Raw genomic sequence first — 14,523 nt, 5'->3', positions numbered from 1 at the left:
CATGACATGAAGAAATCTCAGTCCATGTAAGGCAAGGCCGGAAACCACTTGTTTCTTGATCCCCTGATCCTTTTGTAATCGGGAATCTTTAAGTCGTTGATGTTTGCACTCTACATCACTGATCGGTGATGGGGGTCACACCTAGGATCTTTCACCAGGAGGATTCTGTCTGGTCTTTACACTACATTTCGTCCCGAAAACACACGTGAGAAATAACAAGGGGGATGACGTGATACCAGGAGTGAGCTAGGGTTTTCCCCATCCAAGAAATGATCCAGGTTGTTTGTGCACTGATATACAGCAAAAAAAAAAAAAAACAAAGGGGGAAAGAGAAGAATATGGGGGAAGGAGTGGGTTGGGATACACAGCCAGCAGGGATTATCTGTTCTGCAGAGAGAGCTGGGGGTAAATAGATATTTTTGCAATGTAAACATGAGTATTATGGTTTGGCGTGGAAGTTACAAATAATGTAAAGCTTGTGTGTAAGCCAATGTATTCTGATAAAACCAAACTGCTTGCTGACATCCAGCTCCTCCCTCACTCCGTATCTTGCTTTCTCATTGACTGTAGCTGGACCACACTCAATGCTAGTCATAACACTTTTCACACTACAGAATTTGGAGTCACCGACAGGTCCAGATATTCAGCATGCTCTCGACCAGGGACTGTTGAGCAGTCTCGTATCAAACGGGAAAGATTCCACTTGTAAAATTGCAACGTATTGATTCACAAACCATTACAAAGTGCAATTAATAGAAAAGGTGATAAGGCAGTGGTAAACATACTGCTGGCATACAATCTCAACTGTATCTTCTGGTCAGGATCACAGCGGGTCCAGTTCCACCAGAAAACACTGGGCGCAAGGCGAGAATATCCTCGTCAGGGCACCGATCCACCCCGTCTCCGAACACAGCCAATTATGTCTGTGTAAACGCCTGGCCTGTAAGTAGTGAACTAGCATAATAGACCAGTGCACCACCCGAGCGCCCCGATATGTTGTTACTGTCATTATCTGACACTAATGACTGATATAAAATTATTTGTGACTTTGTGTGCCGTATGGGTTACAGCCAGGCCGCCGTTACAGGGCTGGGCTCACAAATGCAGAAGCCTAACCATTGGAGGACGGACATCAGTGCACCCTAAGTGCCGAATAACACTGCTATATGTATAAAGTTAAATGGGTATTACAACAGTTTACACCAATATAGATTAGAATGCCAAGTAAACTGCCAGTTAATAAGTGAAGAAAAATAAAACCAATGTCTGAGTAACGTAAGATCACTTAAATTCATACAAAACCCTACAATTTTAAAGCACAACTGTACTGTACATGTACAGTACAGGCCAAAAGTTTGGACACACCTTCTCATTCCTGTGGTTTTTCTTAATTTTTTTAAATGTTCTACATTGTAGATTAATACTAAAGACATCCAGACTATGAAGGAACACATATGGAATTATGTAGTAAACAAAAAAGTGTTAAACAAACCAGAATATGTTTTATATTTTAGATTCTTTAAAGTAGCCATCTTTTGCTTTAATGACAGATTTGCACACTCTTTGAAATTTTCTCAACCAGCTTTATTAGGTTTCCACCTGGAACGGTTTTCAATGAATGTTTGTGCCTTGTCTAGAGTGAATTTTTGGAATTTGTTGCTTTTTTAATGTGTTTGAGACCATCAGTTGGGTTGTGCAGAGGTAGAGTTGGTAAAATATAAAACATATTCTGGTTTGTTTAACACTTTTTGGTTCACTACATAATTCTTCATAGTTTGGATGTCTTCAGTATTAATCTACAATGTAGAAAATAAAAATAATCAAGAAAAAACATTGAAGAGAAGGTGTGTCCAAACTTTTGGCTGGTGTCCAAACTTTTGGCCTGTACTGTATATGTAACAATATGTGACCTTTTTGTTTGTATGTAATGTATGGAGGACGTTGATGTTACTGTGGGTTGTTCAACGAGGATGACAGAAAGTTTCCCATGGAAATGTGAAATCTGACATATATGCCCCTATAGCAATAATGGTTTTTCCATACATATTATTATAACGTACATGTATCCTCTGGATTTAAGTTTATACCATATACGAAATACCCATAATAAAATGTGCATGTACATACATTAAACTGTAGCCTAGTGGTTAAGGTACTGAACCAGCGATCAGAGGGTCGCTGGTTCAAGCCCCACCACTGCCAGGTTGCTGCTGTTGGGCCCTTGAGCAAGGCCCTTAACCCACAATTGCTCAGACTGTATATACACCACTAGGCAAGCCGTAGCCTAGTGGTTAAGGCACAGGACTAGTAATCCAAAGGTTCAAGCTTGAACAAGGCCCTTAACCCTCAGTTGCTCAGACTGTAACTGTAATGTAAGTCGCTTTGGATAAAGGCGTCTGCTAAATGCTGAAAATGTAAATGTAAAATGTAACATATATATATACACACACACACACACATATAAAAAAGCTGTATGCCAAACATTCATGTATATTTTTTATATATGTCAAAAAATGTATTACACATACATGAGCATACACATTTCTATGGGCCACATATACATGTTAATATATGAAATTGCTACTATTTCTAATAGGTTTCATATATGGTTTGCACAAATATGGGCATATGTGTTATAGATGGGTTACTTTGACACTTTACCGTGATATTAATGTCATTTTATAACATAGCCCAGTACTATTCTAGTTAAACATAGTGTAATTAAAACAACACACTAGAATTCCTCTCAGAGAAACGCTCACCGTTCGGACAGTAGAATCTCCTCAGCTCCGTCTTCAGCGGTCACTTGACACCTCAAAATATTCCTATTTTCACTTTAAAACAAAGTGTCTCTTTTAGTTTACCAAAAAGTGAAGTTTAAAGCTCTTTTATTTGTAATAATGTAATAAATTCCACTCCTGGACGTATTTCTGTCAGACTCTTCGTCACACTCCTAACGGCTGCGCTCGCGCACTAGACATCCTCGCGCTCTGCTCTGCTCTGAGACACTGCGCGAGCGCCTAATTACAGTAGGGCGGGAAGCTCGAGCTCTGACATTTGAGCCTGACACGCGCACGCAGCACTGAATACGTTTAACGGCGGTGTAACAGAGAACTGATCATCAGGACCGAACAGTAAACAGAAACCAACAACAAACTGCGGATTTTGTGGTCTCATTTTTCATTATTTATTCTCTTAAGTAGCCACTTCGACCTGCCCATGTCACTGAACAAAAGAATAATTAGAATTAGATGTTTTTGTGTGTTAAATTTCCATTATTTTACTTTTAAATCATGAACTTAATACACAGATCAGCCATAACATTAAAACCACCTCCTTGTTTCTACACTCGCTGTCCATTTTATCAGCTCCACTTACCATATAGAAGCACTTTGTAGTTCTACAATTACTGACTGTAGTCCTGTTTCTGTGACACTGACATGGTGGTGGTGTGTTATTGTGTGTTGTGCTGGTATCTGCTGGAGTTTATAAACACCTCACTGTCACTGCTGGACTGAAAATAGTCCACCAACCAAAAATATATCCAGCCAACAGCACCCCGTGAGCAGCGTCCTCTGACCACTGATGAAGGTCTAGAAGATGACCGACTCAAACAGCAGCAACAGATGAGCGATCGTCTCTGAGGCCAGTGGGGCCAGCGCCCAGGCCCAAAACATTTTGCGATGCCTATCAACATTTATGATACAATATATTTTTATTTCCGAGGGCCCTCTATTTTAAGGATCCTCTGACTATTAGGGACTTTGACCCCAGGGCCTCTGGGGGGCCCTAGCCATGCTTTTGGGGCCCCTAGCCATGCTTTTGGGCCCTAGCCATGCTTTTGGGCCCTAGCCATGCTTTTGGGCCCCTTATGAAAATGGATGAGGCGTTGTGGCACTGCTCTGACTTCGACTTCTGGCTATTAGGGGTCCTAGGAAAGAGGGGGGCATATTTTTAGAGGGCCCTGGTTATAAGAGCCCCTACCAGGGGGCCCTAGAGAAGAGCAGGGCATACCATTAGAGGGCCCTTGATCACGAGGGCCCCTGCTATGGGGCCCTTGACTTCCATAGAAGTCGTTTACCATGGCTCCTTGACTTTCTAGGGACCTACAAATTGCCAGGCAAGCTACCATATTTCATATTTCATTCAGGATTAGGATGCGCCAAAACCGTCACTTCTGGCCATTGAATCAGATTTGGTCAGACAGCTTAATTTTGATGAATTAGTGGATGACTTTGCAAGAAGGAAGAGTAGAAAGAAACTTATATAAAATAGATTCTTGTGTTAGGGTTAGTTATTGACAGGTTGTTTAATGTATTAATTTATTTATGTTTTTGGAGGGGGGGGGCGCGCGGGGTGGGGTGGGGGGTGCTGGTGGGGCCCCGGGCAACTCTTTGCCCAGGGGCCCAGACTATCCTTAATCCGTCCTTGCTCACAGCAAGAAGGTCCTGGGTTTGATCCCCAGGTAGAGCAGTCCGGGTCCTTTCTGTGTGGAGTTTGCATGTTCTTCCCGTGTCTGTGAGGGTTTCCTCTGGGAGCTCTGGTTTCCTCCCACAGTCCAAAGACATGCAAGTGAGGTGACTTGGAGATACAAAATTGTCCATGTCCACTGTGTTTGACATTAAACTTGTGAACTGATGAATCTCTTGTGTAACCAGTAACTACCGTTTCTGTCATGAATGTAACCAAAGGATTAAATCCATTAGGATTTTGACATGACATTAAAATCCTAATAAATAAATAAATAAATAAATATATACCCCATATTTAGGACAAGTTGTTATTTGGGTGGTGGGCCGTTCTCAGCACTGCAATGACACTAAGGTGGTAATAACATGGTATTTTTGTGTAGTACATATGTAAGCGTAGCTGGTGCAGCAGTGTTGTTGGTTTTTAAACACTGTAATATTAATGCTGGGGGAAAAAACAGTGTTTCAGACAAAAATATAAATCCATATAGTATTCTGTGATCAGAAAGTGTCCACTCATAAAAGAGAGGAGGATTAACAACACGAAAAATAGAATTGCTCTAATCTCTAACTGTACAATTGGTGCTAATAAAGAGGCATGTAAGTTTGAACAGTATCCCAACACACTATCATGTCATTACCATGTTAGCGTCATTGCATTTTTGGAGGGCTGCAAATGATCCACCACCAAAGCATCATCTAGTCAGCAGGAGTCCTAGGTGAAAAATCTTACAATTTCAGCAGTGTGGTTAAAAAGCTGAATCGACCGGCTAGTTGAGGTCTCTACATACATTTGGCCAAGTCAGTAAAACTACTTCAGAGATTTACAAATAAAAATGCTTTTGGAGAGATGTGCTTTGAGTCAAGTTAACCCCTGTACTTTAACCCACAAGATGTCATTTCCTTAGAAATATGAAATCCTGGCATGATGACAGTGTGCATGGTGTAATATCATAGTAGCGGCTTTTTTTTACACTGCTGATATAAAATAAATGAAACAGCATGACTTTAAATAACACAGATACACAGAACAGAGTCTTTATGTTACATTTAGTCTGGTATTGAAATTAAATTTGTTATATTTATAATCTTTCTCTTGTTAAAACAAATTTAATTTGACTTATTCGGAACTTGAGTGGGTTTGTATTCACTTGTCAGTAGCTTGTCTAAACACATAGGTCTGATCATGACGTGGACGTTATGGTTATTTCAGACTGCTCATAAAGATGTGGTTTTTTGTTACTGAGAGAAAAAAAGCAGCGCAAAGGGTGTAGCACAGCCAAGAGCACAGTTACTGGGCCAGCAGGGTGTGCACTGAAAGCACACACACACACACACACACACACACACACACACACAAGCATGCAAGAGATACCCTGGCCTGGCCTGGCCTGGCCTGGCCTGGGTGTTGGTAGTGTGAAGTGATTTAACTATCTCATAATTCTCAAATGGTTAGGTGTGGACTTTACTTTGGACTCAGAACTGTGCAGTATGCTGTCTGCTTCAGGTAATAAAATATAAAACTCACAAACTTTAATTTAATCTGGAATGTAATAGAGCGTTTATATACTGTACATACAAGTCATTCCACTATTAAAAATCAGGTCAAGGCTGGCATCATGGTCTCCTAGGCTGCCAACAAAGAAGCCTGGCAAAATCTGTGATGTCAGCCAGACATGCAGACAGGCATGATTCTGTATCTGTGCCCACCTGCATATTTTCAAAAATTAGTTATTTTAGTAAATATGATCTCATGAGAGCCTGGCAACTACGTGTTTTGGGGTTTACTGTGCCTTTGTAGTTTTTTTGTTCGAATAGTTTAATAATTTTTACCTGATAACATTAAGAAGTTCACAAATGTGTTAATGCTCTTAAAATTGTGTTGGCCCCTTTTTTTCTGCCCCATACGTAACAAACTGTGATACACTGTGTATTCTGACACCTTTCTATCAGAACTTCTTCAGCAATTTGAGCTGCAGTAGCTCGTCTGTTGGATCGGACCCCACGTGCATCAATGAGCCTTGGCTGCCCATGACCCTGTCGCCAGTTTACCACTGTTCCTTCCTTGGACCACTTCTGATAGATACTGACCACTGCAGACCGGGAACACCCCACAAGAGCTGCAGTTTTGGAGATGCTCTCAACCAGTCGTCTAGCCATCACAATTTGGCCCTTGTCAAACTCGCTCAAATCCTCACGCTCGCCCAGTTTTCCTGCTTCTAACATCACTTGCTGCCTAATATATCCCACCCACTAACAGGTGCCGTGATGAAGAGATAATCAGTGTTATTCACTTCACCTGTCAGTGCTCATAATGTTATGCCTGGTCAGGGTATACTGTACATATAAGTACAATGTCAATACACATAGTAGTGCATCCTGTAAACCATCACTTCACAGTAATATTTTTAAGGTGTTATGAATAAGGTAAATTCTAAAGGGTGGCAGTTGGTAGTTGAGATTCTGAGCACTGCCAACGTGCCACTGTGTAGCCTTTTAAAATGAATCCCCATTCTCTTGGCTTATATCCTGCCTCGGTGGTAAGTGGTTATGGATAAAAGAGTGGTGGTTTGCTCAGCAAGTAATTTTGCTGTCACGCAGCTCCAGTGACCCGGTTCAACCCTTGCTTTTGGTTGCTGTCTGTGTTTAGTTTAGTATTTTTTCTGAATGATAGTGCAGGCTTTTATTGGGTACTTTAATCAGTTTTTACCCAGAAAACATACCTGTAGGTAGATTGGCTTTACTACATTTCTTTGAATGTTTCAGCTGTTTGCGGTTATTGAATACAGTCATTCATTCAGTCCTTGACTGTTTCACCACCGCTTCATCCTGGTCAGGGTTTTGGTGGGTCTAATCCTTTAGGGAAAGGCAAGAAATAACCCGGAAAGTTTGCCATTCCATCACAGGGCACACACACACACACTTCGGCTTATTTTTAGTAGCTCCAGTTGTCCTGACTTTATCTCTTTGGACTTGAGGAAGGAAATTGGAGCACACAGAGGAATCCGACGTGGACACACGGAGAACATGCAAACTCCACACAGAAAGGAATCAAACCCAGGCCCCTCTTGCTGTAAGGCAACAGCGCTACCCACTGAGCCACCGTGCCATCTGTTATTAAATACGTTACACTGCAAAGCTATGTATTTCTTTCCTTTCTATGTGATCTTTGTAGTCCTCCTAGGGAACATTCTGATCTATAAATTGTGTCCTTAAATTATGTCCGGCCAGTTATGATACCACACAACTGTGTTTGTGAAGACATTATTTAAATACTAGCTTATGCATAATAAATAAATTTATTGATGAATTTATTGAGTTTCAAGTCCAAATTCTGTCTGAACTCATGTACAGTAATGTAAAATGTAACTGGTCTCTTTTTATTGTGTCTGTAAATATTTGTCTTATATTTTACATTCAAATTAATAAATAACTTCTATAGTTTATTATTATTTTATATTAATGTTGGAGAAATCTAACCAGCTCTTATTTTTAAATCCTGGCATAGCGTTCTTCTTAAGTACCTTAAGCTGGCTGCTTAAATTTGGTTATTTGCTTGATTAAGTAATGGCAACAACAGTTAAAAAGGGGGCAATTACTTTTTCACAACACTACATTTGCAAGTCTGAGGACAAAGGCATTTTGTCACTGTACAGTATATTAGATTCAATTACAGCTACAGGTATCACATCTTAGCTCCATCATTTAACATTTTGACAATAAATGTCTGATTAATTTTGTAACTGACACTCCTCAGCATCAATTGTATCTGTTTTCATAGAAAATTATTATTACTACTATTATTATTACTATATTTTTAGTCAGACCAAGCAGCTTGCTCTGCTTTTGTCTGCAGCCGTGTTACTCTTAGAGAAAGGTAAAGCCAAAGCAGAAAGAAATCTGTGAGTAATTTGAACAGTATCAGTAATGGGGATCTGGTTCACTGATAGCCTTGAGCCAACACACAACACCAGTGGACTACTTACACCCCTACTTCTTTTATAGAAAAACATGTTAGCACTAAGAGAGGAAGACTGATTAAGCAATCATATTATTAGTGGGCTGTAATAGCCGAAGCTTTCTCTCAGCACTCCCACATTGCTACATGCTGCGTTATCTCTGATCAATGATTAGAATAAATTTAATATGGAGGATAAAATCAGTGATACGGTTGCACCCACAGAGCTAGCTTTTCGTGTTTAGGACTATATTGGTCCAGATGGTTACAGAGGGGTTTGGGTATGTATGAGGAAATATGCCACCCAGAAATTCACCCATACACAATCTGCATGGAAATATTTGCTTCACTGGTATAACCGAGTGTATAATGCATAGTTCAAATCATCAGATCAAAGTGTTCGTGTTAGAGTCAGACCTTCATGTCCAACATCAATGCCAATGTATTGTGAAAAGTCCTCTGACAAGAGTAGAGACTGTTAGTACTACAAGATGAATTTCTCATGATTATGTAGGGGTTTGGAATAAGATGTACAACAAACTCATTGTCAGATGTTCACATGCTGTATTCCTGAGAACTGATCGGTTGGATTTTTTTTTCCTAAACATTTTTGAGACATATCCTAGTACCACTGAATGTATTTAGGTTAAAAAATAACTGACCGCCTTTACTTAAACAATACATCACTGGGATAAACACAGAGATGTGTACATTTTCCTAAACACAAAAGCTTAAGGGTGCTAGGCCTAATGACTTAAACAAATATTACCCCAGCAGTAAGTTAATTTTGGCCATATTTATAAATGCATTGTAGAGGTGCTGTCAGAGATTCTAATTAAATCACATTAATAGCTGAGGAGAGTGAGGACAGGCAGATTCCAGCTCCTGGATGATACAGTGACACTGACGATAAGCTGCTCGGCCAGAAATATAAGAGACTGTATTAAAAGCATATGTGTTTAACAATGTGTTATGATTCTTGGAATGTGTGTGTGTGTGTGTGTGGTGTGTGTGTGTGTGTGTGTGTGTGTGTGTGTGTGTGTGTGTGTGTGTGTGTGTTTCTTATAGAATTGGAGCTGAAACAAACTGCCTTAATGTCAGTGATGATGTAGTATCTGTGATATAACTCCACTATCTTTCTCCCCCTTTGTCTTCAGGTTATGGATTTATGTGAACACATTTGTTATGACTCCAAATATGCTTGGATATGGATTTTTGTCCATTAGTCATTTCACAAAGTTTCCACAGACAGGATAAGTAAATATGTCAAGTTATTTTAAATTTAGAATGTTTTTAATACTGGAAAATGATATGGCCAAAAGTTAGGGTTCTAAGTCTGTGGTTTGAATGTTTAATAAATGTATTGGTAGGTTTTCCATAGCAATTTTGTTCTGGCCTACATAGACACCGCACTTTGTTATAACTTTAGAATTACTGGACTTTTCATGAGTAAAAAATAGGATTGTGACATGAATGAAGGGAACAGATGACAGAAAAAATAATGCAGCACTAATGGATCAGACTCACCTGTTACATTCATTTACATGGTACATAGCACCTATGTAGTTGTATGCAGATGTGAATTTTGACCACAGACAGCACTGCCTGTGCAAGCATCAAAAATCTGGCAAGAGTTTGAGATTTACAAGTACAAGTCAATGCTTGACAGAGTTGTCGCTCTTACTGACAACCTTACAGACAAGTCCTCACTGCTTATACAGACCTACAGTGTATATATACATGTATGTGACCCTGCTTATAGGAATGACCTGAATGTGACTTATAGAGTACTGCTTTAAATTGGTGCTCTTTTCCGAGTGTATTTTTAACTTTCACTGCAATCCCAAACCTCACCAGCCTTTGTATTCAAAATCATTAATCTTCTTAAATTCAAGAGCTCTTTAAAATAAACCATTTAAAAAACATGTTTTTAGTCCACATAGCCTGTTCCACCACATTTCAATAGTTTTGTAATGTTACCCACATTCAATAAGTAAACTGTTTATATATAAAACTAATCAAAGAATTAAAATCTCCACCTCTTTCTTCACTTTGCTTTTTCAAGTTCATGCTGTGCTCTGGTTTCCCACTTGGCTCTATTACTAAATCCAAAACAAAGCATGTTTAAATAAAAGGCATAAAAACAAAGCCTAATTCCCATAAAAATGTAGCTTGTTTGAATTTCTAGAACACTTACAGGTCATTTATGTGTGTACAATCTAAGACCACGAGTGAATTAGCAGTAAATAAACAGTCTACATAGTCTCGTTCTACCGTAGATAAACACACTCCAGAAAAGAACCATTAAGCCACAATTGCATTGAAAACACAATCTGGGGAGTAAAGATTTGCAATGTTATTCTGGCTTTGTTTACCCCAACAGGTTTCTACCACTGGCAAGCATCTGTGCATAGAATTATTTATTTGTTTCTGCCAAGTCTCCACAGCAAGACTCTTTAACCATGTTAAAGTGCTCACGACCATGCCTTTGTACACACCGTTAGAGAAACAAAATGTGAAAGTGAAATATGTGGATTTATCTGGACTCTGGGCTGTGCTAGATAAATAACTCCAACCAGTGTCAGAGGTGAGCATGAGTTAACGTTTACTAGTACAGGAGTACATAAGATCTGAAAAGCTTAAATAATCCTGCTTGTATACACATCATTTTAACTTAAATACACAGCATATTGTTTTATGCACTGTTATACAAAGACAACAGCAAATAAAACAAGCATTTGACCACTTTTATTTCTTGTAATACTGTTATACTTGTGTACATAATATGTATTTTCGTATTGTTTGACATTATAACTTCTTAGTATTTGGCAAATAATAAAATCAATTTGGCAAGACACTCAAGCAAACACATGAGTTTTCTTAAGTACTATTTTAAAGGAGTCTATGATAATGGCCTCATTGTATACAGACAGTGTTGTGGATTTGATTTTGTATTGATATAATTGGCATTTTTACTTATCAATCTACCCTTAAACACTCCTATTACCAAAGTTAAAATGTAAATGTAAAAGTCTTTTTTAATAAATTACAAATTCCAAGTTGAAATATCTTATTCAAATAGTTTTTAGTTTTATGTAACTTTATGCTCTGCCACTCTTAATGGTGGTCAAATGCATCCTGTCTGCTTTAATTATTCTACAATATGATTGGTGCCCACCTGTCGCAGTTTGTATTGAAGGTTTGTAAGGGCCCACATCTGGGTTTTTAAAGGGCCCATCATTTACACATTGACAAGCCATGAGGTCCAAGGAATTGTGTGTGGGTATCCACAATCAAATTATGGCAAGGCAGGGCAAGGATAAAAGCAATATCTTAGGCTTTGAGTGTTCCCATGACCACAGTGGCCTCAATCATTTTGAAATGAAAGAAGCTCGGCTGACCTTGAACCCTCCTAAATTTGTCAAAAAAGGCCCTTGGTCAGGGAGGTAAGATAAAACCTAACTCACTCTAAAAGAGCTCCAAATGTCCTGTGCAGAGATGGAAAAACCTGTTGGATGAGCAAACATCTCTTCAGCGCTTCATAAATCAGGTTTTTATAGCAGAGTGGCAGGATTAAAGCCACTGTTGAGTAAAAGCCATATGACAGCTCACTTGGAGTTTGCTAAATGGCATGTAAAGGACTCATGAAAAAACTCTTTCATCCTATGAGATTGCTTTGCAAGTTATCTTTAATTTTACATCATACCTGCAGAAACGAACAAATGAATAAACAGGCTGATGTATATGTGTCTAAACATACCTTCTTGTTGTCCCCACTATAAAGGTCAATCCTCATATTTTAAGAAAATTCTGTCTAATACATTTAAATACAAATTCTATCAGATTAAACTTATAGGCTATGATTTTAATCTATGTACATCTGCATTTGATCGAAGAGTTGAATGCAAGAGAACTGATTACATGGTTTTATTTAACCTGACCTTAATATAATTTAAAGAATTTAAAGAAACCCAAAACATGAGCAAACAACATCCATAGAGAGAGAAAGGGAGAAAGAGAAAAGCAAATTGTCAACCTAAAAGAAAATAGCAAACAGGCTGTTCTCTCACTCAAAATGAAAACATGTATTTTGTGGGGATTTCCAGTTAGTTAAGTAAACTGAATTACTGAAGGGGGCCTTTTTATTTAATCCTTATGTTTTTTATTTATTTCGTCAGATTCTTGCATCCAGAATAATTTACAACAATGTGAAATCATGTTAGGGCCTTGCTCAGCGGGCCAGCACGGCCAGGAAATTGTATTTAAACCTACGACTTTCCAATCAATTTTTTACACAAAAAATTGTAAAGCAATTTCTTTGTTCCAGTAAGCAACCAGTAGAGAGTAAATGGGCCGAATGCAGACCTACCACAATTACTCACATAATCAGACATGTCTCTAGTGACTGAGAGTCTACACAGATACACAGCTTTCAGAATCTGTTGCCAGTATCAATAGGATAATTCAAACTCAGCCCCATTCTCCTCGACTGTGCGGATCCGGGTGTATGGAGATCAAAATGAAAAGAAAAGAGCGGGACAAGAGACAGAGGTCTATGGAGCAGGAGATGAAGAAAGCTGGTATGAATAAAAGGTGATTCTGCAGACTTGAGTGGCAGGCAATGTTTGAAACATAGTCCTGGAGAAAATGTGCTCAAAGACTAATGCCAGCCAGCTGCACGACTGATTGTGTCTCTGCAATGATAAATGGACAGTGTATGGGATGGGTAAGGGGAGACAAGGGGGACAAAAGTGGTAAAAGTGTAGGAATGTTGTGGAACAGGCTGTAAGGAAGTAAGTACCTCACTTTAAAACCAGTTCTAATTGTCTTTCTTCCTAACTGATTAGTGACAATACATTTAAGGCTACAATCACATTTAAAATCATGGTTAGATACCTTGTTTACAGTACTAAAATATCTTTCTCTTTATATGTCTCTTGTGCCATCATATATACACCAATCAGCCATAACATTAAAACCACCTCCTGGTTTCTACACTCACTGTCCATTTTATCAGCTCCACTTACCATATAGAAGCACTTTGTAGTTCTACAATTACTGACTGTAATCTATTTATTTATCTACATACTTTTTTAACCTGCTTTCATCCTGTTCTTCAATGGTCAGGACCCCCACAGAGCAGGTATTATTGACACTGACATGGTGGTGGTGTGTTAGTGTGTGTTGTGTTGGTATGAGTGAATCAGACAGTTTTTTAATACCGTGTCCACTCACTGTCCACTCTATTAGACACTCCTAGCTAGTTGGTCCACCTTGTAGATGTAAAGTCAGAGATGATCGCTCATCTTTTGCTGCTGTTCGAGTTGGTCATTTTCTAGACCTTCATCAGTGGTCACAGGACGCTGCCCACGGGGCGCTGTTGGCTGGACATTTTTGGTTGGTGGACTATTCTCTGTGACAGTGAGGTGTTTAAAAACTCCATCAGCATTGCTGTGTCTTATCCACTCATACCAGCACAACACACACTAACACACCACCACCATGTCAGTGTCACTGCAGTGCTGAGAATGATCCATCACCTAAATACCTGCTCTGTAGTGGTCCTGTGGGGGTCCTGACCATTGAAGAACAAGGTGAAAGCAGGCTAAAAAAGCATGTAGAGAAACAGATGGACTACAGTCAGTAATTGTAGAACTGCAAAGTGCTTCTATATGGTAAGTGGAGCTGAGTGTAGAAACCAGGAGGTGGTTTTAATGTTATGGTTAATCGGTGTATATACTATATATATATATATATACAGTATGTATGGGTGATGATGGCACCATTGAGGTTTCGAACTCTGGATCCACCACCTGTGCTTTCAGCCTGTCAGGCATCTACATACAGACATGTTTGGCTATGTAAGGGGTGGAAAGGATGAGGACTCGCCATGGATTGGCGGTGGCCTGTCAATCCTTTGGGTGTGTTAATGCATTATGCCTTGTTATTCTGGGGAAACCAGACTCACCGCGATTCTGACAAGGAAATAGCAGCTGTAAAACATTAAAATGTAAAATAATGTAAAACGGTGGCAACTGGGTCCCAGCTGTAGTGTAATTTAACACTGTGCCACCCGAGTGTTATTCCTTAAAAATA

Source organism: Trichomycterus rosablanca, chromosome 11 (genome assembly GCF_030014385.1).
Source record: "Trichomycterus rosablanca isolate fTriRos1 chromosome 11, fTriRos1.hap1, whole genome shotgun sequence".
Classification (NCBI taxonomy): Eukaryota; Metazoa; Chordata; class Actinopteri; order Siluriformes; family Trichomycteridae; genus Trichomycterus; species Trichomycterus rosablanca.
This window is presented reverse-complemented; position numbering follows the sequence as displayed.